The 22,714-nt window shown below is 34.4% G+C and overlaps 1 protein-coding gene across 1 annotated transcript in view; it reads left to right on the forward strand.

Annotated features, from left to right (window-relative positions):
- Positions 1 to 22,148, forward strand: part of LOC138314386 (mediator of RNA polymerase II transcription subunit 1-like) — a 115,714-nt gene extending 93,566 nt beyond the window's left edge. The window contains exon 17 of the transcript XR_011207370.1: positions 22,138 to 22,148. The gene's annotated coding sequence lies outside the window, so the exon portion shown is untranslated. The remainder of the gene's footprint in view (positions 1 to 22,137) is intronic.
- The last annotated feature ends 566 nt before the right edge of the window (positions 22,149 to 22,714 follow it).

Raw genomic sequence — 22,714 nt, forward strand, 5'->3', positions numbered from 1 at the left:
AGTTACTTGTAATTAAACATGGCATAAATTACAGATACAAAAATCGCACGTTTCGATTTATTGTTCATTATAGTTCAACTCTCATCAGTACTATGTAATGGAAGCAGTATTTGTAGAGCTATTCCAGAATATTGAATTTTTAATTGACGATGTAGAGCTGGTAGTTACAATTAAAAGTAATTAAATATTCATATTTCAGTCGATATCGAATTGCTATGAATGTACTCAATCGGTAAGCTGGTCATTGTAGACCAATGTTAAAAAAATCATCTGGGCAAGGTTTTGTTACTAATAAATATAAATTTTCATATGCCCTGACATCATAAATAGGGGTAAAATCGAATCACAACTTATTTTCTCTGTATTCAATGTGAGATATGTTTAGCTATCACACAACAAACATCCTTGGATTTGCCAGATTTTCAAATCACAGAGCAGCAGGGAACTGTTAAGGCTTCTCAAGTGTCGTCTGAGTCAGTTTCTACTGATGTCATATGGAAAAAAACCGCATTCACTGAACTGTAAATCACCTACCGTATACTCTATTATGTTTATGTTATACATCTACATCAATCTGACTAAAAGACTAAACTGAAGCTAAGATTTTGGATGTATCATATAGATTACATCAGTGAATGAAAATATCCAGTTAATGTCATTTTTATTAAATGACGACTAACACGGGGCAGACATGGTAACAACAATGTCGGCCATGCTGCATAAACATATATACAACATAAGTAAATATTTTGATATAACCAAAAAGATGGAGCATCAAAACAACTATAAGAATTCCATATCTACACCAAATTTGTTTTTGTTTTACAACGTTTTAATGTCTTTACATGACAATACTAGTATAGAGTAGCTTTGATATCCCAACAGTAAAGGATCTTTTTTCTAATCGTTAAGCCAACCTGGTTGAAAACGCTGAAATAAGTTCATTCACAGTATAATGCGTAAAGGGACATTTTCCCTGTTAAAAAAACACCCGCTCAATTTACGTAAATTTCCCTATCACGAAAATGTCCACATTTATAGTATTAAACCAATTTATTCGCTCCCAGACAATGGTACTGAGTTATATTTACGTTTGGATATGGTTCACTGTGCGGCACAGTTTGATGGTTCAGAAGAAACAAGTCGATTCCATTATATTACTGTATAACTCGGCTAGCCTAATGGCTTCGGAATGTGATTTAGACAGGTAATGGGCCAATGTGTTGATGAGAGCAATAATACTTTCGTCCGCTGATAACATTACGGTTAAATTGTGTTACAAATTCCAATCATATTACTCAATAACAATAGAATTTCTTGTTAAAAGCTGTCTAATTATGACTTTTTACAGCTTAAGTGACATTTAGGTTGCATAAAATTTGAACCATGGAGCATCGCTGGCAATTATTGTGTACTGTGATAGTTCTGCATTTTCTGAAAACTTCTGTTGATGTGGCTTCATCATTTCTTAGAATAAAATGTACGGTATTATTTCGATCTCAAACGTCGGATGCCTGTATAAATATAAAGCAGCTTCTGTATCGGGATATACATATGTATATATACAAATATTTGCTCGGTGACTTGAGATATTAAAACAAATCACCTTTAGAATGACATTTCATACGAGCTATTTGCTTAAATCTACGCTTTGAAAATCCCTGTGGAATAACAATAAATATATCAACTTGTCTTACGTAGTATCTATACTCGATAACGTCCTATTGTCAAGGAAACTGCTTGATTTATTTGTTTGTTTTTTATTTTTTTTACATGAACAAAACGGAAACATTTTTCGAGCAAAAGCAAAGTGACAAATGTTGTTATTCGATAGTAATCAGGTCATCGGTGGAAGAGAAAACAAATTAAAGGAAATTGGCAAATAGTAGGTCGAAATGACGGCATTGGAAAAGACCAACGACTCCATAAATTTTGTTAATCTCACTGGCCTACGGTAAAGTGTCTTCATGAATGTGTTGTTCATGGCTTCCTCATGTGGTGAATGTGTTAAGGAACCAAATAGTATCTATCTTAACTCCTTCATTCTGATGTATGGCTATGTGACGCTACACTACAGGAGGCGATGCCTTTATTAGCGACACTAAGACTTAATATATGACATAAAAGAGCTAGGTCCTTAAGGTAATTGTAATGTCTCTGAATCAGATGGGTCAACAGCGACCAGGTTGCGTATTTGGTAACGCATTCGGCTAGTGGTTGGAGGTCCCGGGTTCGAACCCTATTGGTTGTGCATTTCCTTGCTCTGTTTGATGACTATACCTGTTTCAAGTGAAATAAAAGAAAATTGGCAAAGGGATATCCGAACACGGATTGTATTTTCAAACTTCGGTGTAAAGATTAAAAATAAAAAAAGAATAAGAAAGGAAAGAATTCTGATCTGGCCACAAAATTCCCCCTCCTGTTACAATTAGAAAAAAAACATATAGCGCGGTGTTCGGAGGTCCGGGTTCAAACCCTGGTTTTGTCATATATTTCTCTATGTATCTTAAATTATGGGATTTATGAAGTATGACATATTACAATTCTTTACCATCACAGTATTGTTTGCTTAAAGTTATATTGCCGTATTTTTCATACTCACGAATCAAGATGAGTTTTTAATATGTTAATCATCACCAAAAATTACCAACTTTTTGAAAATTACAGTACTTTCAATGCATAGGTTTTAATTTTACATGTACAAAAAAGTGCTGAAAATGATTTTTGGCAGGACTGCCAAAAATCATTTATTTACATCAATAGTGAAATGAAATGAGTACATACGGTCAGACCATGAAGCCAAATTATGGTCTACAATTTCATTACACATTTGTACAATATTATTAGTAATTGTAAAGTGATTTCTGCAGGTATGTTGCCTTGTAAACATATTCAAGGCATAAAAACAACAATTTTACAGTACAAAATTTCTGTGTTATAACTAACGTTTATAAGTCATCTGAAGCCATTTGAATGATTTTTACAGCTTTATTCATCAAACCTTATGGTTTTTAATAGATTAACGATGAAAAAATAGCATGTCAAAATTTTCGCCCAGTTACGGCACATATAACTTTAACAATCCGATTCTACTGTAACTAAACAATTACATTGTAGTACACATCAAAGATACATGTAAAAGAACATTTTCATCCTTTCGAATTGTAAACACATGAAAAAAGTCAGTTGCCCAGGAACTCTTAACATCTGTCGCCATGACATGGATACGTCTTTACTTCACACAACTAAATAAATGTAAAACTAGTCCACACATCTTATTCCCAAGGGCGCTTACTTTTAGGGTATTTCTGAAGGGACATTTTTATTCACTCTGAACGAATCTCAACCATTTGTTGATTTTGTACACACGCGTCAAATTTTGAATCAACCAGCATGATGGCATTAGACAATTATCTAACAAATACATGCCTCTAATGACAGTTTTGTTCAATTCCTAGAGAGGTCTTTTCTCCAGTACGATTTGGTAGATGTAAACCAGCTCACATTTCAAGCAATGACCGGTTAACAGACCAGTTAATTAGTTTAACAAGCATTAGTAGACTCCAAAGGGTTTTGGGTAAAAACTGTCCTACAATAATGTCAACATGAATGTATTTGAATGATTTAAGTTTTAATATTGTTGGGGAGTTTCATACGCTGCCACAGGTTCAATTATTTTAGACAAATCAAAAATTGAGACAGTTCTTGCATGGTTGATTGTCAATGATGATTTGTAAACGACCTCCCCTGCATGCGATATTTTGTGTGTTACTAGCCTGTTTGTTTTAAAAGATTGCGATATGTCCATGAAGTGTCTCATTGTGATATTCATTATATGTCCGTGGCTTCAAGTAAAAACTATTATTTTGTCCGACACCAGGAACAAACGTTTGACTGTATATACATGTATATGCTGTATGAAACATTGGTCGCCATTGACATCTACCCAGTGTTAGTCTTAGTTTAAGCGCTCGCTCCTGTGAGGTAGACCATGTGTTATGTCCCCTGGCCGAGACACAGCATAGTCTATAAAATTGTTAATTTTTGCTCCTGCTTAGCGCTCAGCATTAAGGGAGTGGAACGACTGGTTCGTCCGTTGTCAGTATAATGTGACCGGGAGGGTTATGTTGCTTGGTGTCTTCGGCGGCATACTTTAGCGATATAGTATTATAAAAAGAACAAGAGTTCCACTATACAAGACGACACAACACGAAAATGCCACAGTCTCCCAAAACACACACATCGCGCTTCATACGCACAATAACTATTACACGGGAGACCGTTCTTAAATGACACTGGCTGTTAATCGGACGTAAATGAACAAGTCAAACCAAACCGTTATCATGCATTAATTCCGCTAAACCTTCAAAGCGAAGTGGTTGTCATTATAAGGAGACGGAGTATTTAGTGTCTTTTAGAGAAAACATTCAAACTGTGCTAGAATACCCGCTACCACAAAGAGGCAACCCTAAAACTACAAGTCTGTCAAAAGAAACTCGCAATTAATTGAGAAGCACGCGCTCTGTTTGTATTTGGCCAAATTAAACAAACCCAAAACTCAGTAAAATGTTTCATATGGCATCATAATATGATATTTTATGTTATATCTTTGATCACACACACATACATATATACATTTTAAGAAGATTTTGAAGTACAAGAAGTTGACTTAAAAGGCAAATGATTAATTGGCAATCCTGAAAACACATGTAAAGGTCAGTGGCTGTTTACTGTATTCATTTATGCATCATATATTTTCTAAATAAATCAAGTTACATAATGTTAGAATTTGGTTTTGTTACTTCAATATACTGAGAAATATTCATCTTAAGCATGTACCGATTTCTTTCAAGTACGCTGGCATTTGGTGAAGTGGTAAATGTTCGAAGGGGACACTAAGACAATTCTCCGCCAGTTAGCATAACGGATCTAATAAAGTTGAAATAGAAATAAAGAAAAAAAAATCTGACGTTCTCTTTCTGTCCTCATAAAATAGAAGCAATTTAATGACGTTATTCCTCTCGGGGTAATAAACGTTCAATCGAATGTGTCGGTGATCGGTAAAATGCTTACAGATTTATAGGCTGGGGTATAGTAAAAAGACATTACTTTTTCAATTTTGGATGACAGTGTTGGTACTATGGCACATTAAACAGAACTTAAACCAGTCTCATAGTCACGATTCGCCAATAATTGTATTATATGCATCTTATTCAGGATTGTATTGCTGCATAATTATATTGAGTACGACAATATATTCTTATTTAGTTTGGCAGATGTGTATGATTTAGGGAGGTCTAAAGTGTACATAATCCGACCACGTCCAGAGGACAGCCTCAAAAATGGCTTCTTGGCATCTTAGTATAAGATAGTGATTCTAACATATTTTATACATTGGCATTTCCCAGTATATGTTATATGATTCTTTCATATGTGGATTTGAAGGATAGGGATATTCTACTCGAGAGTCACAAAATATTTTATGAAGCTTGTATCTTAAAGGTAAGCCCAGCCTAGTTTATAAAAAATGTGATAATTGTACCTAGAAATAGTAATTATGTTGACGCTGTGACGTAACCAGACCTTTTTGCATGGGTAGCCATGCAATACAGCTTCAGGCGACATGTATTGCCCTAGACCAGCCAGTATTACACATGTAGGTATGAGAGAAAAATGTATTCCCTCTGACTGTTGTTTATTATTTTCATACACTTCATCTTTTTGAAGAACATTATTTTTGTTGATTAAGCTTTAATTAACGTCCTGTTAATCAGTTAAGGATACCCGCCCCTGCATATGTAGTGTATATATGTGTGTGTGAATGTCCTGTAAATGTAGTTGGTATGTAAGTGTGTGTGTGTGTGTGAATGTCTCCATGTTATGGGAGACTGCAGTATGTTGGTATGTACGTGTTGTGTCTCCTTGTATTATAGTAGGATGTTTGCCCTTTTTACAGTGCTATCTCACTGAATCGTACCGTCGAAGACGCCCACTATTCTTTATGCTGAGCGCTGATCAGGAGCACAGTCTACTAATCTTATAGACAATGGTGGATATCGGTTGGAACACAAAAACTACGGGTTACGGGTGTTCGCTTTTTTGTGGGTAAACTTAGCAATATACAGTTATTCCTTCTTTGACTTATATGTACTGACAAAAAAAAAAAAAAGAAAAAAAAAAAACAACAAAAAAACATTAAGGCATTTAGAAACGGTCGAATGTCTTCATGAATAATATGAGGAGAGGGAGTTGGGGAGGAAGGGGTCTGCAGTCAACACGATTGGTTTATTATAGAGTATCACTTTATAAAGAGTAAAAAAAGTTGAAGTCATCATAATAAATCTTCTGGAAAAAAAACTTAACTAGACAGTGTCTTGAGACATGTGTATTCTTTTGCTTGGAAGAAAAAGCATGCGAAGGATTGTCCCTTATTTTGACACTTTACGTTATGCTTGCAGACAATGGGTTTGTATTCCCTATAGAAGAGTAGTTGACGGCGTAGTTATATAGACGTCATACACAAAATGGTCTCGACATTGCAAAAGTCATGCGAGAACATCTATGCATTTATGTAATCATGTCTGAAGAACACTACAATATACAGCCTATTGTAACGAAACACATTTACATCTGCGATTATATTCAGGAACGACTAAAAATGCGAAAATATATCGCCTCGAAAATATTTCAAAAGCATAGTATATTAGAACCATGTTACTCTTAAAGTCATAATCACCGTCTGATTTTTACGTGAATTAGAAGAATTTTGGAAAATAACGTTTTGTAAACCATGCACAGTCAGAACTAAATCGAAGTCCAGATGATCGAAAATTATTCGGAAATTTTCGATAAAAAATCAAAATAAATATCGAAAATCGCTAAGTCGGTCCCATTTTTCAAAAAAGCCGAAGTTAGCCGACATTGTAACATCGTTGCCGAGAACACCATTTGACTTCCGTAACTACGTCACGTTATTCCGAACTCTTCCGTTCGGCGAAAAATCGTAACTTCTATGGCGACCAGTTTAAGATGAAGGCATGTTTACAAGTATCGACTTTTAACAACTTCTGTACCAAAATTACCAAGAAATCAATCTAAATATTCTTTGATATAACTTAATTTCAACTACATCTATAAATACTAACAATATCAGGGTCGAGTCTAACTTGATTTTTCGCTGCTACATCAGGGTCGAGTCTAACTTGATTTTTCGCTGCTATATTAGGGTCGAGTCTAACTTGATTTTTCGGCGAACTCAGATCTCCGGAAAATAGTCGTTGGGATATTTTATTCGCGACATAAAGTAACAGCGAAAATCAGTTGAAACACCGAGTCCGTATACTATATATTGAACGTCACGTGACTATGTATTAGCCAATGAGTGTGGTGGAAAAATAATCTATTATATCATAATAATGTTTCTTTTATATCGCATATCGAGAGGCAAGCACTGATGGAACATGGTTTGTGATTGATTTATATCGGACAAGTAAATCTTGGTAATCTATACAGACTGCGTTATGGGAGGTGGACATCGTGCCAGCCTTGATTCGTAGCAACATCTACATTGATTATCAAGAGAAACGCTTTAATTATTAATGACAAACATATGGCATAATGAACATCACATGGACATTTATAGCTTTCATCGAATTTACAGGTGTAATTACTTTTCAGTTAATTCTAGTCAAGTATTTGTCCATTGATAATGCTAATCGCTTTACGTAGGCAACGTTATCGAGACAGATCAATTTATCAATATATATCAATATGTATATATAATAAATGGAAAATAAAAGTTCTATATTTAGTTTAAGGATAAATTGTAATCATTTGTTGTTCAATACTGCTCACGTAATACATGGCTGTAATACGTTAGAAGTCAGGAAATACATCACGTGATAATAACGAAGTGCAGTGATGCGTGTAACACAGTTGATTCACCCCCTTTAACATATAGGATCTTAATTAAATGAATGTTCATTTCATACAAGGTTTTATGACGCGTGCCATAGACGTTTTTTATTTTAACGCACAGCATTAAATATGCAGGAAAGTCAATGTATGTTGCGCACTAACGCACACAAAAAAGCACTATTATATAATTAATGATCATTTGGATGTTTGTTAAACTTATGGGTATTTACTATCTATTGATTTAGTAAGTTAAGCCAGTGTTCATAATTTTCGACCATCGTCACCAGGCTTTGCGTATGTTTCTATCTAATTCTGACCGATCCAGCACATAGTACTGCCACACTCCCTGGCGCCATTAAGACCTGTGTTTGACAAACAACTGGATGCTGTGATGATTATTATGAGGGCATCACTGTCGGTGTAGTACTCTAAATGTCCTGTTTAGTATCCCATTGACACCGATTCATCTTACCTTATATGGAACAGAGATAAAATCCTAACATGCTACAACCAATACAGACATTTCCAAGCGATTATCACATCAAATGAATGTATATGAACCAAGGTGTATATTCTTCTGCTGTTAAACAATTTTCGCGAATTTCGCGAGCCGCGCTTAAAAAACACAAAAAACGCACTGAGAAAGATTGAACTTTAAGTGTAATAAAGCGTTTTACCTGTAAGTCGCCAAATTAAATTACTGCGAAAATAAGTTGGATTATGGTGTTTAGATACAGACAGAAAGTAAACGATGATGCAGTCTTTTGTACGGTCTTCTGAATGCGAGACCAGAACCATGCACTCCGTTAAAGTATGATGATTCCAAAAACACTGTTCAAATCTAATTCACAAATAATATATAACAGCGAATTATGATATCGTAAAAGTTCTCAATAGTATTCATTAACTTGTATCTAAACGCCGTATTGTTGAATCGGAAGTCGTGGAATTCAAATACTTTAGTATGACGACATGCCACCTTAGTTCCTTTAAATCATTGAATATTCCGTTGTGAACCCAGATCAATGTCATCTATATGCATCTTTTTGATTACAATTTTCATTGTGAATTGTAGACATATGAATTGCAACGCATCGTGAGAAAATAACAAAATCATGTTCATAAAAAATAATTTGAAAAATTCGAATATTTAAGCTACGTAAGACGGACAAAACAATTCTGGTCATCGACGGTACTATACCTTTATACATAAGCGAAATGTCTGCAGTAAATTCAGGTAAAATCTAACTAAAAATAGCAAAAAATAAAGATTATGCAATTATCGACATATTTTTATCACTTTGGAGAGTTGGAGAAATCACCGTATCCGCATTTACATGATACTAACTCCTTCAAAAGTATCAGCATTTACATGATACTAACTCCTTCAAAAGAGACATAAATACAACATTATTTGTAACAAGAATTTGATAAAATGTCAAACGGAAAAAGATAATGATAGATTGGAATGAATGAAATGTAAGGTGAAATGTAGAGCGGAATTCATATCAAACTGATTTGAACCAGTTTTTCTATGTGAATTGTAAAATTGACCTTACGTTTGGGTTATTTTAAGGACATTTTCGTGTAATGTTCAGGTCGAGCACTTTTAAGGTTGAATTCATGGGAAGACTTTTTTGTTTGTAATGCATATTGTTAGTGAAATGTAGAGCAGAATGCACATCAAACTGGCAATTTGAAGCAGTTTTTCTATGTGAATTGTAAAATTAATCTTACGTTTAGGTTATTTAAGGACATTTTCTTGTAATGTTCAGGTCAAGCACTTTTCAAATACAATTGATGGGAAGACTTTTTTGTTTGTATTGTGTACTAAATACAATTGATGGGAAGACTTTTTTGTTTGTATTGTGTACTATATCATTCCTCTAGAACGTGCTAGTGATGCCTAAGACTAAGATACTGATAAATTTTAATAACCCGGTGCTTGAAACAGATCCAGTTTAGCGGACTGGAACATATACGTGACTGAATGACTTGGAAAATGGATATACCTGATGTTGAATTTTGAAAAAAACCTTGATGTAAATAAACTATTATTATTATAATAGCTACTAATAAATATAGTAAAGATGACAAATTGCATTTCCTGCCGTATAATTTGAAATAGGTCACAAATAAACGCTATGAACATTATTCTTATAGTTTTCAAGCCCCAGAACATTTTTAAATACCATGTACTGTTTTCTTTGAATTACACAACTAACACTTCCTGGTTTGTTATTCTTGAGTAAAACCAGTTTTTCTCTGAATTGCCCTACCAACACTATAAAAAAGTGATTTTGGATTTCTTTCCTGGTTTTAATTCTAGAATAAAACCAGCTTAAGAACGTTCCGAGTTGTGTTTACGATATTTATGAAGCGTCAGGCGTTGGAATGCGTACTTTTTGAACCATTTATAGGAAGACTGATATTTTAAATAACCTCACGAGAGGCTCATATTGATGTCTATAACTGAGTAACGGGTTTATACGGAATTCAATTTCTTTTTAGGAATCTCTAATAAAATACTGCCAGCTTATTTTGAGTATTTATCTTGCGGATATTCATGGTTACTTTAGTAGCTGGATACAATGGTTGGCAAGGGTATAGAAGATACTTAATAGTATCGCTTTCTTCCTGTTTTTTATTTCGTTCTCATTAAACGCATTACAATGGAAAATGCAAAGGAACATTATACATTCACGATATTTCTATGCTTTTAACATTGAAACACAGTTATATAAACAGAATATGCGGTGAAATTCCTTAAAGTAAATTTTTTCAGAGACTGAATGAAATAACCTTGTTTTTAGCACTTATTTTTAAAAAAGTAGTCGTCTATTACCATATTTGTTTCTGCTTCCTTTATGTAGAAGATTAAACGCACTAAATAACCCATGCTAGAGGCATACAAGAAAGTATTGTTCATCACAGCTTACCTGTTCGAAGAATGATAAGCAATATAAACTACACCTAGCAAGTCTGTTCCTGTGTGCGATTTTGATTAAAAGCCCAAAAGAAAACATTAACGATAAAGAAAAGAAAAAAAAATGAATGCTTGCATCTGCTTCATTGATGCCATGGATGAAAATGTAATATAAGAGCCATACAACTTTTAACCTCGACGATAACATTACCGTGACAATAACACAGTCCTAACTTTGTATCAATTGAGAAATATGATTTCCCATTTTATTTTCAATATATCATGAAGCATAAGTATACAATATTAACCATAGCAATAACGGAAAAATAATAATATAAAATTCATGTGATGGCATGAACATTTTCAGCGTGTGTATTTCGGGACACTTGTCATATCTCAAACCTTTGGTACTTGGAATTTAATGAAAACACTAACACATTATTTTCTGATTGAACACTTATGTAAGACTATCGCTTTTAGAAGTTCATTAAAGTTGTATTGCTGCTAATTTCACTGTAAAGATAAGTAACTTAAACATTTGATATTCAAACATTGAAATGAAACTTGATGATTTAGCTCCCCAAAAGCATATGTCGGCCTATAAGAGAGCCGAAATCTAGGAATCATATATTCCTGGTTTTGAATAAAGCGCCTTCAATCACCGCCATGTTCAGTGACTTCGGATTCCGAATCGTATCACGTGACTGACGTTCGACGCGACCTGCACGTGGTGAGCCAGATAACTAGCGTAAGCGCACATGTGTTTGTTTACGTTTTCCTTCTGGCTTATATGAGCAAATCATGCTGGTATATGTCCACAGATAGAGTATTTGAAACATCCAAGTTACACATTACCGTAAAATATTGTGTGGATCAAATATAGTAATGTGCGAGCATTATTTTCTTTGTTGATAGAGTCTGATGAGGTCGACTAGATGTTTTGTTTATGAAAAATTGTTGATGTTTTCTCTTGGTTTCACAACCCTCGTTTTACTTCGAGATTGTCGAGACGTTGTTCGGAAGAGTTCGGAATGATTCGGCATCTTTCGAGCCTATTTTTCACGAGTACACGTTAAAAAGAGTTTTTTACTTTTATAATTAAAGATACTTCCAATGCTGCAACTTTATAAAAAGTGGTAAAATTAGAAAGTTTAAAACTTAGGCAGACGGAGAAAAATATGTATAACACTTAAACAGTTTTCACTATGACAAAAAAAAGCGAAAGTTATAGACCATACAACTTTGACCGAAGTAAATGTTGTACTCTGGCTTCATACAGCCAGCGCCTTAAACTGTTGTTTGTCATGCCAACTCACACAATTGTAATATTAAATTGACCGGCGTAAGTGTTTGTAATGTAAACCAATAACTGTTGCGCAACAAAACCTGCGACAATATGGCACGGTTCTACAAAATATTAGGATAGATAACATGATAGCAAATATTTCCGAGTGTGATAAGCTGTCTAGGGACATCGTTAGGTGGCCTATATCATGACAATCAAATAGAGACATAGCCTGCTGTATTTGGTAAATATTTGCAGCATCCTACCGCGCATGCTCAAACAATGACCTGATGTGTAACCAATGCCGTAATGGGATCATTGATGGTCCTTAGTGTATATATACGTACCATTAAAAACGTGATCCGCATTGTTCTTGGGATTTAATACGATGGAAAATCATCTAGATGTGACAATTTACAGGTTCGCTAAAACAAACACCACAACATTCGTATGCAAAAGAGAGCAATGAAAAAGAGCAGGAAAAGTAATTATTGATATAGCTAACAAGATACTGTTTGCACAGTAAAAACCTGCTAATCTTATTGATCTCTACCTATCAGGTGTAGATCGTGTTTGATCTTTGATCAAGGTCGTCATGCATCTTGTTTTTCCATTTGCAATGTAGTCCTGTTAAAACATTGCTTAATTTTGTCGCCACCAAAAGGTGTTTGATACTTTATACTTTTATTTCTCGTTCCGAACTAATAAGGACGTGCCAGGTTTGTTGATGGAGGAAAACCGGAATACCCAAAGAAAAACCACCGATCAGCAGTTGCCAGATACTGATCACTTGTCAGTAGGTTTTTTCCGGGTACTCCGGCATTCCTTCACCAACAAACCTGACACGTCCTTACATGACCTTGGCTGTTAATAGGATGCTCGCTAACAAAACCAAATCCGAAATAATACTTTGTTACTGCCGTTTGTATATGTTACAGACTTACAGCAAAACATGCGATCATTCGCCGGACATCTTGCAAAAAAATCTTTTCCAACAACGATATTAGAATTACATGATAGTACAGGATTAATGTAATCTTTCACCCCCTTTGGGGAGCTACAGGAAATTTACAACCCGAGAAGAAAGAAATTGTCAAACACGATTCTTTGCCAAGTGTTCGACGAGCTTAAAAGTCTTATCCCGAGGGTCGAGGTCCGTCTTACACCTTAAATGATTCTTTTTCTCTTACCCTATGCACCACTTTATGCCTCACGTGCAAAGATCTCGTATAGCTTGCCTGTACCCTAAGATGAGATAGAAAAATCACGGCTATCTTTAACCAGGGTAAGAGAAATAGAGGTTACACAACGAGTGGTTGTTGAATATGGAATTTATTCCACACGAGTGAGTTATTTTTTAAAAGTTACGAAAGACACGAGCTTGAGCTTGTAACTTTTGAAAATAACTTACGAGTGTGGAATAAATTCCATATCCAACAACCACGAGTCGTGTGACCTGTTTCTACCACAATTATTCGCTTTTAGTAGATAGAAATACGACGAGGATAAGTACGCTATCAAACAGCAGTTTTGGCGTCAAGCGTCGATCACAGCATAGCATGACGTCACTCGATTAATGATGACGTTGACAAATGATGACAAGACAATGAGAAAGACGCAGTTCGGTCAAAGTTCATCGTGACAGCCAATCGGAATGCGTACAGAGTTTATACCACGTGTGGTATAAACACGTGTGGTATAAACAAATTGTTAATCAACAGCTGCATCGTTTATTTAATACCATGAGAGTTGAATAGCACCGCCTATTGTGGTAGAAAGCTATATTTATTATACTTTTAGGAAAGATATTCTCGATTCTACGATGCCTTCCTTGATCAATCCCTGTTTTTATCTGGAATTTGGCCTGGGTTCAGATGTCAGGGAAGCAAATTGTCTTGTTATAAGAAGATCAATGTTATAAGAAGATCAATGCTCAATCTTTTAGAAAATGTTATACAATAGTGATATCAAATGACTTTATAATTAGTGTAGGCTGGTTTGTCATATAATTCATATGGAAAAATACAAACGTATCAGGTTTTAATATTGCGTTACATATATGCACTATGTTAGTGTACATTTTGTCTGATTCCTTGTTATCTCAGGTGGTAATAAATACTGTATACGACATCGCGCTGTCAGTCTGTAATAACATTTGATCCAAAGTTTATATTGTGTGTCGTAGGTCATGAAGAGATCAGGAAGATACCGATATTGGAAATATAACAATACACAAATGATTCATGCTTTGTCATTCCAATGTACTGCAGAGAACATCACTATGTTCCAGCGATACATTGACTCATTGCTGGGTCACCGTTATATGCAATCATGTGTACCTTATCCATCAAAACAGTTCATACATACATAGATCCAAATTAATATAGAGTTACACTATAAGTCTTAATGACATTCTCCCAATAACGCATCCTGATTAATTTGACGCCAGGTAGAGGAGTGCGATGGCTGCAGTGTCGACATTTAGGGCCCTGATGTAATTACTTGTGTACTGAGCGGACAATTGCATTCCGATATGTGAACATGCAAAGAATGATAAACGAACCTGTGTAGCAAGGGGACGGCTACACAAGGACTTGCAAATAGTGCTTAACTATATAGTGGAAATGAGAACAATTAATATAAAAAAAAACAATTATCAGGATATTACAGAAAAGCAATCGATCAAATATTGAAATATTCATCTTATCAATAATGTATGACGTTGGGCGTTAATCGGTTTTCTCTCAAAACTGCACTTGAATCAATATGCGTCATTTTAGCGAGAGGCTCGTGGAGACATTTTTAAGTGCAAGAATCAACATGCATAAAAATGTTTTAACGCTAAACAGACCGTTAAACTTTTAATTAAGGACTGGTATGTGATGTTGAATTGTAATGATTGCCTGGGAACAGATTGTTATCCAGAACTGTCAGAAACAGACAGATGTTTACACTTTGTGTGCTGGTGGCGCCCTCAAGCGTCGGCGAAAACGTCACTTGTACTAACACGTCAATCCAAGTGGGGATAATCAGATCCTCACAATATAAAGACTGCACTAGGGATCACCAAACAGCTCCAGGCTGAAACTCGGCGTATGGACTCAATACACTTCCTATGACACCAAGTCACGAAACGCTTGTTCGCTGACTTCTTTCATGATGATGCAAAGCTGGTTATCACACTGGTATCACATTGATACAATTAAGAGAGTTTGACGTCATGATGTTTTAATTACATTTCCTGAGATTAGTGATATTGTGATAGATACGCACTGTGTTTTATGAAACAATTAACACTTTTTCAAAATTCATTAAGTCACCCTTCTTAATACAGTTTAAACGATTCAAACGAATTCTTTAGAAATAAAGGGGTGAAAGTAAAAGAAAGTAATAGAGTGTGAAACATTCAGTCCACACCACAGGACCAAACAGGGGCAAAAATGGACAATTTCTGAATTTTTTTTAAAGGACCAGAATAGTTTTAAAATGAATTAATGCTTTTGTTATTCACGATTAAATTTCATCATTTATTTTCGTTTTAAAGACAAAGCAACTTCAATCTGAATGGTAGATTTAAATGAAAGCTCATTCAAAAGTTGTATTACCAATATATCAGACTTCTTTTACACCTGATGAAGCCTTTATGTCATGGATTTCGAAAACCTAACAACAGTCGATGAATATGTCCTGTAATATAGTCCAGATAGCTGGTGTTGGATGGAAACCATGAGAAAATAACCGAAAGCAGATCATACAATTTAGTTTTATGAGATATGTAAAGAGTTGGATGGATTTCTGCATCTAGACGTTTTAAATAATGTAAAAACAAAACGAATTGTTCAAAGAGTAAAAAATTGGAATAAATAATTTCTGACATTTCAATTTCTTGACTGTGTTTAAGACGAAACACTGTTGATATCGTTCGGAATCTTAGAAAGTTGACATTTCTTTACCCTATTCTCATTCATGTACTCCTTGATAACAATTGATATAACCAAAGTTTTATGCATTGGTGAACAGCATTGATCCCAGATTCTAACTTTCAAATTTAATAATTTACTCAAACTATGAGATTAAAACAAGGATGGTTTTGAAAAAAGTCTGATAAAGATTCGAACTACATGCATCTTGGCGATCGACCTGTTTCTCTAGAAAGAAGATATTTTACTATGTACCCACCGTCCTTCAATCATAACTTATAAAGCAATAATCTTATCAATAATGTGAACTTGAGCTGGTACATATTTTCAAAACATACAGGCATCGATCGTACGATTCAGAAATTTAGAATTCTGTTAAAGTGACCTAAATCTAAATCATACAATAGCAAATACCTCGTGCAGGGAGATCCTCTTAATGTGTACCAGTGAACGCATTTCCTTAATACGTCTATTATATTGATTAGTAGAACCTTACCTTCTTATAACATATGTAGTGCACCCTCCTGTTTTCTAAATGACGTAGTGATAATCGAAGATCACACTTGATGGCGTGTTCAAGAGTGGAGATGTAGTTGACACAGCTAATTGTTAATACATTTCATACATGAAGCAGTAACAATGATAATTAAAAGTTATATATAGATGTCTTATTTCAAAATAATTTTAGGAAAAAAATGGTGTTACTACACGAACTTGTCTCAAACGAATTTACATTATATCTATTGTCAGAACAAAGAGTCCTTTAATGCCGAATAATCCGTATCTTGAATGTCCATTAATCAACAAAAGAAAATTACACATAGATATGATATCTTATACAAGTTATGTAAGTACACCAAAAAAGTCAAGAGTTCAAAAGAAACCAATAATTAAAAGTTCGATATACAGTGCTTGAATATGCATACCGCTCTATTGCGGGAAAAACTTACATTTCCGGTAGCTTTTCTAAGCATTGGAGGCGGTAATTTTTTGACCGAACACATGTATGAAATAAACTTTTGAATATTTGGATCTCAGAACGTTCTGGTAATTTTTAGGATAGTTCATTACTATTTAGGGCTATAATACTATATTTCATCATTTTTTGTTTTACTGACCCTGACTGACACGGATTGTGCGGCTTTAACGTGAATATAACCTTTTCGCAAAGGTTACACATAACAATGCTACTAGTGTGACTAGTTAAATGCAATGTTGAATATGTAAATATGTCATTGTGAATTGTCAAAGCGTGAACAGCTTAAAACAATTATTCATGATCAAACGAGTTCAAGTCTTCTTCTGTATGTGCCTCTAGTTTTGATTGACCCATGTAAAAGGGTATGATGTTCAAATGCCTCAGCTAGCAAAGCCAAGTTGTAGTTAAATTTGTGTGGTTGATGTCAAAGATAAAATGTAGGTCACGGTGTCCTAATTCTGTTATGAGATACACCACAATATCCCAATTTCCCTATAATCTATCCCAAATATCAAGGACAAGTTTTTTTTTTTATTTAATTGAGGACAAATGTTGAAATAAATGTAAATGTGGCCTATTTTGTGCTTGTAGCACATAGTCGCGCCTAGATGATAGCCATGTACCAAGTATGGAATTTCAGTGTCAGAGAAAGAGACAAAACAAGATAATGCGCGGACGGTCGGTCGGGTGCCGAAAAAAGGAGATAAAGCTCGTTATCTTGGTAGAAGACTAGATATCAAAAGTAGCATACATATGTAAAGTTAAGCAAAATAAGAATTTGTATTGTGCAATTGGACATTGAACTTGTGCTTAAATACCATTAGCACATATACTTCTCAGATTTGCTAAGGCTCTTTGTAGTATATCAAATTCATTTCATTCTACAATATTCATAAAAAATACTTAAATGATATCTTTAAGATGTCTAAACACAAGTTCCAACAGAAAAAAAAAAATTCCACGCTCTGCGGGAGGAATAGGCATCCATCCAGCAAAACCGGAAACGGAACTTAATTGTGGGCATGCGTCGGCGATGTCGCAGTGTTATTGAAGCTAAGGGATGCCACAAAGGATCATGAAAGGAAATTACACGAGGAAACTATTTTTAACACGGATTTCGTTTTCGCCCAAATCATCGTGTTTTGCGTCATTTTGGGTGGTAGCTCTGTTTCGCAAGTAATGCATCGAGTACTCGTGAAAATTTCATGTTTTGTTTTCTCTGTTGGAACCTGTGTTAAGACATCTACAATACATCATTAAATTCTTTTGATGAATATTGTACAATAAAATGAATTTGATATACTACAAAATAAAAGTGATCCATAGCAAACTTTGAGTAGTATATTATTGAAACACTAGAAACACAACTGATAGCATTTCGCTTTAAACTGGAGAAAATCGATAACCATGCAACAAAGATTTGCATTAAGGTTTTGTTAAGTTCATAACGGAGACGACCTAACATATGCCCTTCAAGTCAGTAAAGAAAAAAAATCCATTCCAAACTTTGTCCAATATCTTAACTGGTTGAGAACACCTCTGTGGATACCAAAGATAAAAACTAATATTGTATAAGCGTTTCCGTTGCACTCGACATGTAAATCATCTATGTTAAGAATATAATTGCCCATCAGTGCCTTTTGTGTAAAGTGTAACGGTGATTTATTGTATGGCTGAAAAGCAGACTCATAAATCTTTGTAAGGTTAAAAAACGGCCTTTCACTGCAAATCACTGTCGTTTCAGCAGCTTTTCTAAACCGAATCGTTTACAAAGATACAAGTCTTGAAACAGGCATTTATAATTTATTCCACCATAGAAGAGTTCAATAACCATTTGCCATTACGTTGCACTAAATTTGAAAATTAAAAAAGTAATTAAATAATCTTGTGAGGATTCAAGAAGAAATTTAAGGGGTTTTACTTCTGGTTCCAGGTGTATATATCAGTAAAATATTTCTCAATACTTAACGGATAATATTTTCCCGATCATAGCGATGACCTGCGGATTCGCGAATAAACCCGCGAATAAACAATTTATACGGTAATCAATTTAAATGAGCTTAATCTATAACTATTTCATGTTTGTGTGCAGTTCATGTAAGATTTCATAAAACCTGGCAGTATATGCTTAATGCGAACTAGTTTCATCAAATCCTCGTAACAAATAATGATATAATGATATATCATCTTATACTAAGGCTAGAAAGGGTGTTATCTTATTTAAAGTACAACTACTGTGTTCTTGTGTTCTCATATACCTTTGTATCGTTTATTTTTTTGATTCGCTTTAATACAACAAATGCTACGATTTATTCTCGGCCATTCTCAAATGACTTTATAAACTAAGATGTTAGAGCGGTTTTCAGATGCATTTGCTATCTACGATTCAAGAGGTCAAAGGCAGTGTATTTTTGCCATGTTTCACACTTATGTAAACTGGTGGTATGTTGAGTACGAAATGAAATATGACAACGTCTATATCGGAGCGATAACGAATACAAAAAATAGCGCATTATGTAACACAACTAGATGAAATGGGTTATTTTTACAGAATATAATTTCCATTGTAAAAAATGGCAAACATTTGGAAGGAAACAAGATAAATTGATGCTAGAATTTATGATTTAGATGATACATTTACTGCAAAGTAAACAGGAAAAGTTTCATATTCACATTCAAAGCAAGGTAGTGTCACACAGAGCAAAAAGAAAATAAAACGGACAAAATCCAAAGTCACATAAAATAATGAGCAGCAAGCGTTACAGAAATACATTAACCTATTATCTAATAATAATACATGTAAATTCCCACTTACGAAATCCAATTATTCTTTGAAGTTGAGATAATAACAAACGACGCTGATCCTATTCTTTTCACTGGAACGCCTATAAATGAATTTTCAAACTGTTTATATTTGAAACGAACAAAATAAGTAGGATTTGCTGGATAATTCATCATTCAATCTGAAAATGTACTTTAACAGATTTTAGGTGTTATACACTGGCAGTTCATGTGATGGTTGATTAAATATAGATTGTTATTTCACACAAAGTGTAAAAATTGCTTATCTGCTTGGAATTAACCATTATAATGACATAAACCTTTCTGCTTTAAATGAATAACGAATAATTTCATTCCCCGAAGCAAAGCGTCATTTCAAGAATGGAAGATTTCACATTGTTTTCGTAAGCGTTACATCAAGATAATGATCAGCTTCGCAATAATAAGTTAAAATAACGCTAAGGTACTCTGTTATATGATTGAGACAACGGGTTATTAATAGTCACTTTTCACTTAGGTAAAATGTTTCAAACATAGTTATCTTCTTTTATTTTTGCGTTAAAATTCCACAAGACAAAACTATTTAGTAAGAATGTTTTAGGACAATGTTTGTGGGATTAGCAATAAACCAGTAACGACAACATTCTAATAGCGTATTTGGAAAACAAGCTAGTAGCCATTAAAGCGATCTTAATGTCACAAGCGATTTCCATCTAGTGTTTTAAATTCAAATACGAGGCAATCATCAAAAAATAAAGACAAACTACGTGTACTTTGTATAAATGTTTCATCTGATTCTGTTGTTTCCTCCTTTAGTCAAGCATTGATGTCTCTATTTATTTTTTAATTTCATCGAGGTATGCAATAAATTTTGTAGCGGATTCTCACAAAAGTTTGCAAACAAAATGTATTTCATAACCCGATGAAGTTAAAAAAAATGACTTTAATGAATATACTGTACTCAATATACTTGATATTCGTTTAAACGCACGATTCCATTTATTTTCCAATGGATAACGTCGAGTTTTCGGGCTTTTCTCTGATTTTATCGTCATTGAGATATGAAGATACAAATGGCCAATCAGAAAGTAGGATTTAGTAGGAAAACAGAACAAAAAGGAAAAAAAATCATGGTAATTTAGGATGGATTATTAATTATTCTTTGTCTTTTTAACAGATTAAGTCATTTAGAGAGAGTCTTCAGTGTCTGCATTATATAACTCACAGAACGGCCTCTTGCGTCCTTGCGGGCTACAGGTTATATATATCTAATTTATTTCCTATTTACACATCTTATGTACCCCGCGGTCAATGCAATTATCAGACAAGTACAAGACACGAATATAAACGTCAACTTTTTGTTTTTATTGTTTTTATAGAAACATATTTACTGAACTCTATTATGTCCCTTTGTTTAGGGAGATTTATTGTGCCCCAAAAGACGTTTGACTAAATGTACAAAGCTAAGTAATGCTCTTTGCGTCTCATTGGCTTCTTTATAGTATTTGCCGTCAGTTTCCCATTTTAAACGCATGGCTTTGTATGTGTCGAGCATCTGGTTACAACATAACAGTTTGTTCGAGCACAAAAGCATTTTTGCGAATAGTGCAAATCAAAGCAAATAACGGTTAAATAGAAATCAACTAATTCCCGAGAGTTGCTTGTTCTCGACATGTCTAAACGTCGTAGGGAAGTCGTATTGTTGCATACATGTCCCTACGCGTGGCATGGATAGTAGAATATTGACATTGTTACAGTCATCTGTTGTTATTTAAGACAAGGAATATTGACACATTTGCACATTCGTTGATTTCTCCCGCCCGTTAAAACATTCGCGTTGCTGTTGTAAAAAACGCATACAACCCAAACACTGACAGAAAAAAAAACCCAAGCAATTTCAACGAATTTGCAAATGTGGGATGTAACAATGTTACTTCAGCCAAGTATAATGATAAGCGTAGCCTGAAGTATTCCATAGCATATCCGCTGACCATTTGTCGTTGACATTAAAGATCGTTCACATGTTCTATAGTGCAAACGCTCTCCACGTCTAAAAGTGTGACGTTATTAAAAGAGATGACAGAGAATGAACATGTAAATTAGGTTAGAGTAAAATACATAATTTAGTCTCCGTTTTAGCTCAATCGGAATATGTACAATTGGCTCTGCCCTGCAGCGATGCCGACAAAAAGTGAATTTTGTCGAAAAGACATTTCACGATTATATTTACAAAACACTAATTACAAAGTTCGTAAGTGAGTTTATGCCAGTTTCATGAAGAACAACTTGTCTGTCTGATGTTACATTTTCAATGAATATCGTTTGGCAGTATCTGCCAAATCACTAACTTTCTCATGTTTTAGTTCACGTAGTGGTACCATTTATTTACTAATTACCTGACAGCAACATGTCGTAAGCATGTGACTTTTTATGGATTATGTGTTTTACGAGTGACAAGTGTGTTTTGGGAGGCTGCGGTATGTTTGTGACGTGTCTCCATGTTAATTTGCCAAACGGAAAGCGTTTGTGATAAAACTGATTTCAAAAACAATCTTCATGCATAGAGATCCAGGGGTACAATTTTACTATCATATAGATCATGAAAAATGGAATTTTTCTAACGTAAATTTATTTTAATACTTCCAACATTTATCAAGATCAATACTTGTTTACATTGTGCATACATAATATTTTAAAATGTTTATACACATACTGAATTAGATTGACATTTGTACGACCGTCTTTGATGGTGCCATGAGGTTTAATTGTGATAATTCTAAGAAATAACCAATTCACATAATCAGTCTACGATCGTTGCATATTCGGAAAAGTCGACCAGTACCACGGCATTGTATCTCACAGATAAGTCCAGAGTACAAAACAGTTCAGTTCACACTCATATCATC

Source organism: Argopecten irradians, chromosome 2 (assembly GCF_041381155.1).
Source record: "Argopecten irradians isolate NY chromosome 2, Ai_NY, whole genome shotgun sequence".
Lineage (NCBI taxonomy): Eukaryota > Metazoa > Mollusca > Bivalvia > Pectinida > Pectinidae > Argopecten > Argopecten irradians.